At 38.7% G+C, this 14,543-nt stretch overlaps 1 protein-coding gene across 3 annotated transcripts in view; it reads right to left on the minus strand.

Moving 5' to 3' along the window:
- LOC136874023 (proton-coupled amino acid transporter-like protein pathetic) overlaps positions 1–14,543 on the minus strand; it is a 435,495-nt gene that overhangs the window by 198,521 nt on the left and 222,431 nt on the right. Inside the window, exon 1 of one of the 3 annotated variants that reach the window (XM_067147505.2) lies at positions 2,439–2,489. The exons of the other annotated variants lie outside the window; for them this stretch is intronic. The gene's annotated coding sequence lies outside the window, so the exon portion shown is untranslated. Of the gene's footprint in view, positions 1–2,438; positions 2,490–14,543 lie in introns of those variants that run through there. 3 annotated transcript variants of the gene reach the window in all.

A 14,543-nucleotide genomic window follows, 5' to 3' on the forward strand; every position in this document is an offset into this window, starting at 1 on the left:
CTCTTTCCTACTTTTTATTGGATTCCCTTTATTGTGCCTCTCATCCCTACCGCAGATAGAACTCCCTATTCTGCCCCTCTCGTCCGTATTTTAGGTCGAACTCCCTATTCTGTGTCTCTCATTCCCACTTTAGGTCAGACTCTCTATACGGTACGGTACTCTCTGCTTCCTTCCTTATCAGTAACAATAATGTTGTTGGTTTTATACCCGAGTTACTACACTTTATATGGTTTTTAGAGACGCCGAGGTACCGGAAATTTGTCCATCAAGAGTTCTTTCACGTGTCAGAAATTTTACCAGCACGAGGTTAACGTATCTGATCACCTTCAAATACCACCGGACTGAGCCAGGATCGAACCTGCCAAGTTGGGCTCAGAAGGCCAGCGCTCTACCATCTAAGCCTGCCTTATTCGTTATTTAGGTCGGACTATCTATTTTATCGTACCTAAATCGGTCTGTCTATTCTATACTTCCCAATATGGTGGGTTTGAACCCCGCTGCCGGCAGCCCTGTAGATGGTTTTCCGTGGTTTCCCATTTTCACACCAGGCAAATGCTGGGGCCTTAATTTGATTAAGACACAGTCCCTTTCTTCCCACTCCTAGCCATCTTCGCCATAAGGCCTATCTGTCGTAGCGATGTTTAATAAATTGTAAAAAGAAAAAGAGTAAGATAAGCTATAAAAATGACCTTTGTAGGGTACGAATTATACTCAGTTTAATGGCAATTCTTCTACAGAAGAGTCCGCTCAGTTCTGTGTCAGGAAGGATACTCCACATGTGCTCGCTGATTACCACGTCGAAAGACCGAGCGAGTTCGCCGTGTGGTTAGGGTCGCGGAGCTGTGAGCTTGCATTCGAGAGATAGTGAGTTCGCACTCCACTGTCGGCATCCTTGAAGATGGTGTTCCGTGGTTTCCCCAATTTAACATGAAGTAAATGCTGGGGATGTACCTTAATTAAGGCCACGGCCAATTCTTTCCCACTCCTAGCCCTTTCCTATCCCATCGTCGCCATAAAATCTATCTGTGTCGGAGCGATGTAAAACAGATTTTTGATATTGAGGGGCGTGATAAGAGGAGTGACCATGATCATTAGAGGCCTCCTGTACAGGTAGTAATAGGTTAGTTGTGCTATGAGATTTGGTTAAACATTAGGGATATGGACTTACCGAATCCCTACGGTTTATGTTACTTTCACTACACGACGGAAGAGCAGGCTAGTCGACATTTCCTGCCAGCCAAATTAGTAGTTTGCAGTCTGATCGTAGTCACCGGGTTCTCAGGTTTTGAGTGAACCGTTCAAAATGTTCACGTGGATTAGCTGGAATTCGAACCGGTGCATTCTTGGTGAAAGGAAACAATGACAATAATTGAGTATAACAATATATAACGGTATTACGCACTCAATATTGTTCTATCAAATTGTCGACAGACGTGATTTTAGTATTAATATTCTCATCCCTGTTTCTGTTTAGGGTCTAAATAGTGAATATAAATGCGCAAATGTTGGATTCTAGATAAGAATGTCTTTAAGGAGGGCACAAACCTTCATCTGCAAATGACCTAGGGATTGTATTCGATTGGATTTGTGACGTATGAAATTAAATATTGTTCTTGGAAAAATTGGCATTTCATGAAGTTCTTGCTTGGTTTTCTCGGAAGAAATCAGCTTTCTCATCCTGCATAAAGCCAAAAGACAGTCTCGAATAGTTTTCAAGGTCGGCGAAGCATAAAACGAAAATATAAATATCGCCTGTTGGTGATGGATATACAATATCAAATGAGAAGGCTAGAGTGATTAAGGATGATTATGATAGTGGGCCTATTACATGTTAAACCAAAATCAGAAAATATTGTAGGAAGATCAAGAATGAGATGGGGGATAATGTCTGAAGTAGATGAGAGTAAATTCCAAAGAGAGTGAAAAGGAACAATGCATCATAAAATGCGCGGGAAATTCACAGAATTAGAAACTTAAAAGGGGTAAGTAAAATAGTCACGGATTAAGGAGTCTATCTGTCTATCTATCTATCTATCTATCTATCTATCTATCTATCTATCTAAGAATATGAAACTATTGAAAGTGAAGTTCATAGAGAATGAAGAGTTACAATGCATCATAAATAATGGCGAGAAATTCACAAAAGACCATACTCTAAATATATCAATGAGTAAGTAAATAAGTCAATGAGTAAATAAGTACTCCATCTATATCAACTTTTGGTGCATATTATCAGATTGTAAAATATGGACTCAACTTATCACAGAGAAAGGTTTTTGGAATTATTTCCAACGTGGATATCAAATGTATCTGGACTAGACGACAAGATCTTAATGGATACATCCTCAGTTACAACGTAGTAGTGTGCTAAGATAACTATGATGGTAAATGGCTCATGTGATGTCTGGAAATGAGACATAAGATGAATGAGCTCTGACCTGTTCCTTGTTGTAATCCTCTGCGGCGCTGGACAGTGGTCACTGACGGGCCTCAACACCACAACTGGGTGAAGTGTGAGGCGGTTCCAGAGTTTAACAGGTGAGAGTCAGGGTCGAGAAACGTCATAGCGCCGGCTGGCTAACGAAATGATAAGGAGAAATGCTTATCCGATGACCACTGTCAGGTGCAATCCTTTTTCGTAAGGGCACTCATTCTTCATACTAAATGGGACGGATTTATTTATTTATGTATGTATTTATTTATTTATTTATTTATTTATTTATTTATTTATTTATTTATTTATTTATTTATTTATTTATTTATTTATTTATTTACTTATTTATTATATTTGCCAGTGGTTTAAAGTCGCACTGACACATGAAATGTTTTTGGCATCGCAAGCAACGGAAAAGGACGAGGATTAGCAGGGCAGCGGTAGTGGCCTTAATTAAGAAACAGCCCCGGCAAGTCTGGTGTGAAAATTGAGTACGATAAATTGAAATCATATGGAAACGCGAAGGTAGCGTAAATTGTTCCCACATGAGTTTGTTTACGTGCTGACAAATCTACCGACATGAAACAGGCATATTTGAGCACATGATTAATCTTCATACTAAAAGTGCCCAGCTGAGAGGTTAACACATTCGAGAGCTAGCTTTCTGAGCCAAAGTTGGTGGCTTTGATAGCGGCCCAGACCGATGGTATGTGAAGGTCCTCAAACACGCAGACTTGTTTAAGTGGATTTACTGGCCCATAAAAGAACTCCATCGGGATAAATTCTGGCACCTCGGCGACTCCAAAAAATGTTGAAGAAGTCAGTGGGACGTAAGATAAAATACATTCATACATGTGCTAAAATGTCAGACTGTTTTCAAAAACCAATTTTTGTATCTTCATGTACAGCGAATTTGGACAACTACGGTTCCATAAAAAGGTGTCCAGTGTATTGGGGTGTTCAATCTACAGGGTGGGTGGACAGTATTTCAAAAGTACTCTGACAGTGCAGGGAAGGAAAAAGTTTGAGCTAGTGTGTACTGCATACATAATGAAAACGGTGGTTCTTTGAATTTATGTACACAGAATTTCATACCTGCTAAAACTGTAAAAAAAAAGGGAAACCCACCGCAGCATTGTCTTATGTTTTATTTTGCTTATTGTACTGTATAGTACTACCCTTTATGTATGTTGTATATTGGGTATTCATTCCGAAGGCTGGTTTGATCCTCTGCAGCTCCGCCAACAGCTGTCCTAAATAGGCTAGGCGTCACTGAAGAGGCGTACTAGGGAAATGAGGAGTGAGGTAGTTTCCCGTTGCTTTCCTCACCGAGCCAGCCGTTGCTATTATATATCAGTCTGCCAAGCCCACTGAATTTCATGCACAAACCGACCCAATGAGCGATATTTTCACACCATTCATAACAGGGGCTGGCTGCATAAGGAATGGTATTACTAGCATCACTCATACATCAGTCACTTTCATACTGTCAAAGCCAAGGGTGAGACTGAGACAGATCAATGAAAGTAACAAATGTGATATAGCTCATACCAGAAGGCATAGTGCACTGTAAACTCTACATCTCGCCAGCAAAGGCATACTACCCTTTATTGCTAAGCGAAAAAAAAAATCAGTCACAAGACTGTTTTATTTTTCCGCTTTTCTAGGTGGTAATTTTGATTGAATTTCCCTATTGCGCCGTTCCCGCGTCCAGGCGTGGACACAAGAGATCCTGACTAGCTCTAAATTCAAATAATCCGGTGACCAAGTTTTACGGGTGTGAGTTCCGTAATGGAAAAACGTCCAGGTAATGGTAGTTTCTAACTAACGCAGAAAGACGTCTCTAACTCGTAACTAGTTAGATACCATACTCTTATTAGCTCTTAGAGAAATTGCCGTCGATTGAAACAACTACAGTCTTACCACTAATTCTTATTCTAAGAACACAGAGAAAGAATGTTTAGGTTTCACCATTCCATATTTATTTTTTTTATATTAACTCAAACATTCAAGAAAATTATCTCAAACTTTGCCAATAAAATTTTTTGAAGTGAGTGACTCACTGTCATCCCTATAGTCTATATCCGTCAACAACATTTCAGAAAAATTACATCTTCCGAATTCATCCTAAATAAATGTCTTTTCGGATTACACTATTTCCTTTCATAAGTCCATTGATCTCAAAATTATAAATTATTAGAATAAATACTAAGTAACATCTGGGAAACTTTTGAAAAAGACATGTTTTCCTTCGCATACAACTCACGAAGTTGGGCGACAATAAAATAAATTAATGTGAATGCAGTTAATTGTATTTACATGTGCCGTACTGGCAAGAAAATAAACATTAAAATCAAGTATACCAAGAATATAGGATGCATCCTCAAAGAAGAAAAATAAAAAATTGTATTAGTTACTATTTACAATATTCCTAGCGATACTCTCTTGAGAAAATAAAGAAACGCTTGTAGAATTGCCGAGTTAATGTTCAGTTCAGGATTGGAGTTCAAGTTGTCTGAATCAATTATTCTTGGAATAAGTAGGCCTATTAGATTCTGTTAGTTACCACCTATTCCTTACTCTTTAAACTGCCGCATTACTTAATTTTCACTGACTGTTTGTCTGGATGCAGGTTTAAAAATTCTCAATAAAAGCTATCACAAAGTTCTTCTTCCTTTGATCTGACAAGTACTCTCTTGTATGTTTTACAGTTTAAAATATTCACTTCCGCATACTTAGTTGCCTCTTAGTTGCTCATATTTCCCTGTGTCACACACCATAAGCTAAGCTACGTCCATTGTAAGTCGTAATCACCCTTCAAGTAATGTTATTGTAAGATTTAATTTATGAACTTAAGGTAATGTGGCCTTAGCTTATTGATATTAGACTACGTGCGTATAAGGTTGCAAGAAACGTCACCACACATATCATACATAGTTATCATAACACATACTACCAATGGAAAATCTACTTGATCAGATGACACTATCTCCGACTAAAAAAAAATAATTCTCTTTTGAAAATCTATGTCACCAGTGATTAGCCTAGTAGGTTGAATTTTGTCCAGAATAATGTTATACACAGTGAGAGTTTTCAAGATCATCCTAAATAAATCAGTGAAGGCTCAAATCTCATCTTGCGTACATATATGATTCTCTAGGTAATCCTAACATGGACAAAAACATTGCACTACACGTCTCGAGATCATATCCTGAGCTAAGTAAAATGCGTAGGATCCAGAACTATTACAAGGAATTGGCGAGAATTCAGTGACACTCTCAGAAACATCATTTACAATCACGAGATCTCACTTCGCACAACTATGACTATTTCTCTCTCGAAGAAAACAATAAATACAACCATCATAAATCATTAACAACCTTACATCATATCTATAACGCGTTAAATATACTCACATTTCATATATAACAACTCTTTCACTTCATCATATGTAAATCACTCCCTTAACTTGCACATCAACGTGCCGTGACATTCATAAAATGCCTACATTACTTACTACTGTCATAGTGCTAGACTTAACATGAACTCGGAGTAGTCTACTGCCTTATTCCTTCATAAAACACTTCCAATATACGATCTCGAACTGATTGACATTGATTAAATTAGGACACACAGGTATTAATGCCAACTCCACTCTTTACTCTTCACTGATAATAATAATAACTCTAGCTATCTCTCCTCACATATCACTGGAAAACATTACGATCGGAAAATCACTTGGTGACCACGCCTACAAATGGAATTGACATTTCCTTTGGATGAGTACTTACTTCCAATCATCTCAGCTAGACGTTTATCTACGCACTGTCTTCGCACAAAACATCAACATCAACAAACATCAACATACAATAAAGGAAATAATATACTCTTACTTACGAAAACGACTTGGATAATGGACTTAGCTTTGCTCAAGATGGTCTCGGTGTTTCCTCATCTCCGGTCATCTGAGATTAGGATCTCGTCATCTGGTTCCTCCACAAGTGGTCGGGTACATCGTAGCTTCTCAACACTGATTACGGGTCATCCGGGACAGCCAACATCGTATCGCCTCATCAGGATCCAAGTAGCGTTGCCTTGCTTCTTTACCGACTCATGGTTGAAACTCGAGCGTATGAAACAGAACAATAATAAAATATTTGATTCATTGCTGACATCTTTCAATTAATATATCTCTTGTGTTGCTCAAGTGGTATAGATTTCGTTAGGGTACAGTTGATCCAACAAACTAGTTCCAAATCGACTAAGATAGATGTTCTGTATATATTCCAATTTGAAAATAAATCTCTTTCCGCTATCTTTTTATTGGCGTAAATGCACTCAACAACTGATCAGTAGGTGTCCTTCAACATTAAACAGAATCGGGAAAATTTTATTGAGGCCCTGCGCCACTCCGTGACGTAGTTCTACTGTAGTCTATTTATCTCTTCTTTTTACGTATTTAATCTCCCGCGCTGCGTTTAAATCTTGATATCAGCAGATTGGCGTGTAGTCGCGAATTATCTTTCGTTTCCAATTTATAGTATTTAGCTCCGCTGGATAATCCCTTTCAAATCTAGTCTTGCGTCTTCTTAACACATCGAAGTCAGATTATATAATAAGTGATGAGCATTTTTTTTTTGAATAATGGTTTTAAATAATGTCCATTTGTCATTTTTTCCTGCGCCTTCTATACGCGGTTATTTCCGTAACCGACCGACGAAAAGACTTACATTTCGGCCCGTACTGACGTTAAATGCATTTTATTTGACATTTTGATGGCAGAGACTCCATCTTTGTTACTACAGCTCTTATAAAGAACTGTGAAACGGCACACTATGTAATGCAAATAGTGTTCCCATCATTTCTGGTTGGTTATCCATAAACGCATAACGTTAATACTCATTAATACACTGCACAGATTTTTTATGAGTAGGTGGCTCCTAGGGAACAGAAAATGTTTCTTCTTCTTCTTCTTCTTTTTCTTGTAACATTCCATCAGTTGTTTCAGGAATATCGCCGTGGACTTCCAACATATTATCAAAATCACTAAAAATATCAGCTTCTCACAATTCACTGCGAAGGACTACAGGGAGACATTTCAATTCCTTGTTTCTTTTAGAAACGTCCATGCAGGCACCATGGACCCAGCCAGCAATTTGCACCGAGGATCATCACAGCCCGTGTAAATTCGACTGCATTGTTACATTTACCAGCCGAATTACAGCAAGATTCTCTGCCTTAACATTATTGTTTTTAAGGGGAGTTTGAGAGGCCTATCCAGCCAATGTTAAATATGCCAAGATTATGTTCCTATATTTTTGGAACCAATGAAGATAGGACTCTGAATTTTTTACAGCTGACATTTCTATATTATTTATGTTGACGAAAGCAGAATTAAAATATAGAAACCAAAGGAACGAGATATTTTTTTTTATAAAGTGCCATTTTTTACACCAAATATTTGAAGATGGACACCCCTTACTTCATGTCTATGGAAACCTGTGCTATGATTCTGCTTCAGTAAGGACAGTAAGATATAATAAAGCATCTCACAAAGTTTCATGTATGTATCACAAGTAGTTTTTCAGATACAGAACATTAATTGTAAAAAAAAGTCATTTTGAGAAAATCAGGTTTAAAACTTGAAATTATAAGAACTCACTCAGATTTTTAAATCAGGGCTCAAAAGCACCTTGCAGCATAGTCAGTATCCTCTTCCTGGTATCCCTCCTCTAAAAACCTTTTCCTTCGCAATGACTTTGCTGCTTTGGTGTTGATCTCTGCTGCACGCTGTGCCTTGGCAATTCTTAATTTGTCTACTAGTTGCACTCCCTTCATAGTATGACGGCCAGGCTTGATGTTGAGATGCAATAACACTCTTACTCTTCCTATGTTCCCACCATTAAATGTTAATACAGCATCACTGACTCCCCATTTCAAAGTTCTTAACCCCACGAATTAATATACTTTGGGCACTCGAGTCCAGACAATATTGTTGAAAGACTCGTTGGGATTCTGAGTGCGCCCATGTAGACACCTTCTGAGAAGGTCTGGATGAGCAAGGTCTCTGTAGATTGGCTTGATAGCATTCATAACTGCTTCAGGTATAGAATTATTGTGCTCAAAATACTCTCCTGAAACTTCAGCATTCCGGATCCCAGTTCTTGAAAACGTTTACCTAATTTAGATTCACTTCCACTGGTAGGGGGCGTGTCTGTCTTGTTGTTTGGTGTCACATTTTGACAATCTGTTTCTACACTGTTGGCGGATTCTACCTCATGTGAACCACAAGGTTTTGTGTTTTAGTATGCTGGTTGCCACAAAACTTACGTTTTCCAAAACTTCTAGGCATATTTATACTTTGTTTACCAAAATAAGTGCAATCAAACTACACGGAAGCACTTCTAGAGACACTAATTCACACAAAATTCAACATTCTTTACACAAAAGCAATCATAGTGGCAGACACATATTTGAAACAGAAGCGTAACGGAAATTGAACGCCGAGTATTCTCTATCGATAGCCGAAAACCACAGCCTTCTACGTGCAGTAGTTTCAGAGATATTCGTAAATAAAGAGATGCATGTTCGAAACCAACCAACCTGACGGCTATGCAAGCAATTTTATACAATTAAAAATAAAATACTTCTAGCAGTCCTACAGAGATAAATCATATGCCATTTTATTCATGAAACACTAAATAATATTGTAGGACTTATTTTGGAAAATGTCAAAAAATTCACATTTTTTACTTTCTAACTCCTAAATGCTCTTGGACCAGCAGCATTTCCGGGCAGCTTGCATTAAACAATTTCAAAACAGCAAAACAAAATAGTTTCGAACCTGTTCAAACTGTCATTTAATGGCTGTCCAATGTCCAGAGTTGAGAGGTGTCCAATGTACAGAGGAATTTCAACAGAGGAATTAACCTTCCGTCGGGCGCAACCGATCTGACAGGCACACGTGTTAATTATTATCTCGTTGTCGTCATTCGCGGGAACGGAACTACTTCCACCTTTCAGTATCTTCCTGTTTTCGTGTGACCTTCAAGCCCATATCGGCCATTTCGTCACTGACCCTCCACATGTGCTGTTGTTGCGAAAATGATATGCCAGGCACATTGCGCCTGATCGTGCACCATTACGCGAGGTAGGTCTTCTCAATTCATTTTGATGAGCATATTTTATTTTACTTACTTGATAATGAAAAAAAGCTGTTGTTCATAAATGTTCACAAAAATTGGAATATTATCCATCTTTGTGCTTGTCAGGCACATTGCGCCCGGCCACGATGTATATTTCTATTTTATTATTTTTTCAGGATATATACTTCAGGATGTCAAGTTCGATGAAAGTGTACGACCTGAATAAATCTGATAACCTTGTAGAGGTAATGAGATTCCGTATCTGGCAGACCTGAATGAGGATATTGATGACAGTGCTACAATTTCTGAAAACCATTTAGAGAATCGCGAAGATGATTCTGAAACTGAGCAAGAGGACAATGGAACAGATGAGGATGATGAATCAACTTCAGGTAGGTAGCAGTTACGTTTTGAGAAAGAATAAAATAACTAAATAGAGTCATAATCCACCTCTGAAAAGTGCTAGAAGGAGTACGCTTGGAGCGAATCAGGAGGAGGAAAATCAAGATGAGCCAAATTCAGAGCCTTCCATAAAATTTCACATTTGCTATTTGCTTAAATTCACACAGACAGGTCTTATGACGACGATGGGGTATTCAAGGCCTAGGAATGGGGAGTAAGCGGCCGTGGCCTTCATTAAAGTACAGCCCCAACAGCCTTCAATAAAAGGAATAATAATAATAATAATAATAATAATAATAATAATAATAATAATAATAATAATAATAATAATAATAATAATAATGTTATTAGCTTTAAGTCCCACTAACTACTTTCACGGTTTTCGGAGACGCCGAGGTGCAGAAACGTAGTCCTGTAGGAGTTCTTTTACGTGCCAGTAAATCTACTGAGACGACCATCGGACTGAACCTGCCAAGTTGGGGTCAGGAGGCCAGCGCCCCAACCGTCTGAGCCACTCAGCCCGACAAAGGAAGAAGATATGTAACAACTACGACGGAAAATGGCCTCAGAAGACTAACTAGATACGAGTGCAAAAAATGTAGAACTGCGCTTTGTTTGCCAGATAACAATCTCGTAGTATGGTACTTATAGTAACGACCAAAACGTAGTGAATGAATTACTGCGTTCCCTATCGTACCAAAACTGGCCTCCCCTGCGAACCATGTCACCTTGCCGCAGCGGGGAGGCTTGCGTGTCCCAATGAAGCAGATAGCCGAGCCGCAGGTGCAACCATATCGGATGGGTATCTGTCGAGAGACCAGACTAAGGAATGGTTCATCGAAAGGGGGTTAGCAGCCTTTCGGAAGTTACAAGGGCGGCAGTATAGATGATTGACTGATATGGCCTTGTAATAATTCTCAACATGGCTTAGCTGTGTTGATACTGCTACACGGCTGAAAGCAACGGGAAAGTAAAGCCGTAACTAACTCCCGAAGACATGCAGGTCTCTCTGTATGAATGATGTACTGATGATGGCTTCCTCCTGGGTGAAATATTCCGGACGTAAACCAGTCCCACATTCAGATCTCCGGGTGAGGACTACACGAGAGGGAGCGATCATCAGGAAGATGTATACTGACATTCTGCGAGCCGGAGCGTGGAATGTTAGAAGTTTGAATCATTGTGGTAGGTTTGAGAATCTGAAAAGAGAGATGGATAGATTAAAGTTAGATGTAGTTGGTATAACTGAAGTACGTTGGCAGGAAAAACAGTATTTTTGGTCAGGCGACTAATGAATTATCAACACAAAATCAAACAGGGGAAATGCAGGAGTCGGTTTAATAAAGAAGAAGAAAATAGGGCAGTGGGTAAGCTACTACGACCAGCATAGTGAAATAATTATTGCCGTCAAGATAGACACCAAACCGATGCCCACCACTATAGCGCAGGTCTATATGCCTACTAATTCAGCGGATGATGAGGAAATCGAAAGAATATAGGAAGAGATAGAATATTTAATACAATATGAAAAAAGGTGACGAGAATCTAAGTGTGACTGGAGATTGGAATGCAGTGGTAGGCCAAGGAGAAGGTAATACAGTAGGAGAATTCAGATTGGGAGAAAGGAACGAAAGAGGAAATCATCTGGTTGAATTCTGCACTGATCATAATTTATTCCTTGCCAATACTTGGTTCAAACACTACAAACGACGGCTGTATACGTGGACGAGACCGGAAGACACTGGAAGGTATCAAATAGACTTCATTATGATTAGGCAGAGATTCAGAAACCAGGTGTTGGATTGCAAAACTTTCCCAGGAGCAGACGTGGACTCTGACCACAACTTGCTGGTCATGAAATGCCATCTGAAGTTGTAGAAAGGAAAGAATGTAAAAAGATGGGACCTATACAAGTTGAAAGAAAAGAGTGTGAGAGATTGTTTCAAAGAACATGTTGCACAAGGACTGAATGAAACACAATGGAGGAAGAGTGGATAGTCATAAAAAATGAAGTCAGTAGGGCTGCTGAAGAAATGTTAGGAAGGAAGAAAAGATCAACTAAGAATCACTGGATAACTCAGGAGATAATAGACCTGATTGATGAATGACGAAAATACGAGACTGCTAGAAATGAAGAGGGCAGGAAAGAATACAAGCGATTAAAGAATGAAGTGAATAGAAAGTGCAAGGTAGCTAAGGAAGAATGGCTGAAGGGGAAGTGCAATGATATCGAAGGTTGTATGGTCTTAGGAAAGGAAGATGCTGCATACAGGAAAATCAAGGATACCTGTGGAGAAATGAAACCTAGGTGCATGAATATTAAGAGCTCAAATGGAAAGCCACTTTTAGTAAAAAAGGACGAAGCAGAAAGATGGTAGGAACATATCCAACAGTTGTATCAAGGTAAATATATACATGACAGGGTTCTGGAACAAGAAGAGGCTCTTGATGTGGATGAAATGAGAGACCCAATTTTGAGGTCACAATTGGACAGAGCTGTGAGCGACCTAAATAGGAACAAGGCACCTGGAATTCATAACATTCCCTCTGAATTACTGACTGCCTTAGGGGAAACCAGCATGGAAAGGTTATTCAATTTAGTGTGTAAGATGTATGAGACTGGAGAAGTCCCATCCGATTTTCGGCAGAATGTTGTTATACCTATTCCCAAGGAAGCCGGTGCTGACACATGTGGAAACTACCGCACCATTAGTTTAGTATCGCATGCCTGCAAAATTTTAACACGTATTATTTACAGAACAATGGAAAAACAAGTTGAAGCTGAGTTGGAAGAAGATCAATTTGGCTTCAGAAGAAATGTAGGAACACGTGAAACAATCCTGACTTTACGTCTGATCTAAGAGGATCGAATCAAGAAGGACAAGACAACGTACACGGTATTCGTAGATCTAGAGAAGGCATTCGATAATATTGATTGTACCAAGCTATTTAAGATTATGAAGGTGATTGGGATCAGATACCGAGAACGAAGAATTATCTACAATCTGTACACAAATAAGTCTGCAGTGATAAAAATCGAGGGCTTTGAAAAAGAAGCAGCAATCCAGAAAGGAATGAGGCAAGGCTGCAGTTTGTCCCCCTCCTTTTCAATATTTACATAGAACAGGCAGTAAAGGAAATCAAAGGGGAATTTGGAAAGGGAATTACAATCCAAGGAGAGGAAATCAAATCCTTGAGATTTGCCGATGATAGTGTTATTTTATCTGAGGCTGCAGAAGATCTCAAGAAGCTGCTGAATGGTATGGACGAAGTCTTGGGTAAGGATTACAGGATGAAAATAAATAGGTCCAAAACAAAAGTAATGGAGTGCAGTCGAACGAAGGCAGGTGATGCAGGAAGTATTAGATTAGGAAATGATGTCTTAAAGGAAGTAGATGAATATTGTTACTTGGGTAGTAAAATAACTAACGGTGGCAGAAGTAAGGAGGATATAAAATGCAGATTAGCCCAAGCAAGGAAGAGTTTTCTTAAGAAAATAAATTTGCTCACTTCAAACATTGATATAGGAATTAGAAAGAAGTTTTTGAAGACTTTCGTGTGGAGCGTGGCATTGTACGGAAGTGAATCATGGACAATAACTATCTCAGAAAGAAAGAGAATAGAAGCTTTTGAAATGTGGTGTTACAGAAGAATGCTGAAGGTTAGATGGATAGATCGAATCACGAATGAAGAGATACTGAATCGAATTGGTGAGAGGAGATCGATTTGGCTAAATTTGACGAGAAGAAGAGATGGAATGATAGAACACATCTTAAGACACTCAGGACTTGTTCAGTTAGTTTTGGAAGGAAGTGTAGGTGGTAAGAACGGTAGGGGTAGACCAAGGTATGAATATGACAAGCAGATTAGATCAGAGTTAAGATGTAATAGTTACGTAGGAATGTAAAGGTTAGCACAGGATAGGGAGGCATTGAGAGCTGCATCAAACCAGTCTATGGACTGTTGACTCAAACAACACAACAAAAACACCAAAACTGGTTGTTGTAATGACTATTGTTTGATTTTCACTGTGGGTTATATGTGAAAACAATGTAGTTGGTGAGTTTAGCAATCAAAAAGAGAAGGAATAGTGGAAAAGCAGTATTTATCAAGAAGATATTATTACACATAAAAATCGACTTTTGTAGAATAATATTTATGTAAATATAACTGATAAGTATAGCCTAAAGAGCAAGTATTAAAATAAAATAGAATTTTTCTAAATCAACGCCGTAAATTGTTTTTGTTTCCGATTTTAAAGTGTGCCTTTAATGCTCATTGCGCCCACTGCCGCTATACTTAATATTGCGCCCGATGGAAGGTTAAACGGTGCAATCAAAAGAGGTGTTCAGGTTATAGGGGTGTCCAAAGTGAGGGGTTTCACTATATAAAAATGAAGTGGCGTTTGTCTGACTGTCTATCTACCTTCATAAAGGACATCACGTCCAAACCACTGCGCGAAATTTCATTAAATGGTTTACAACCATTCTAGAGTGATCTGTCACATTACTACATAATTATGTTTCGTTTCCGAATATAGGTCATAAAATTTAACTTTTGTG

Source organism: Anabrus simplex, chromosome 5 (assembly GCF_040414725.1).
Source record: "Anabrus simplex isolate iqAnaSimp1 chromosome 5, ASM4041472v1, whole genome shotgun sequence".
NCBI classification, from domain to species: domain Eukaryota; kingdom Metazoa; phylum Arthropoda; class Insecta; order Orthoptera; family Tettigoniidae; genus Anabrus; species Anabrus simplex.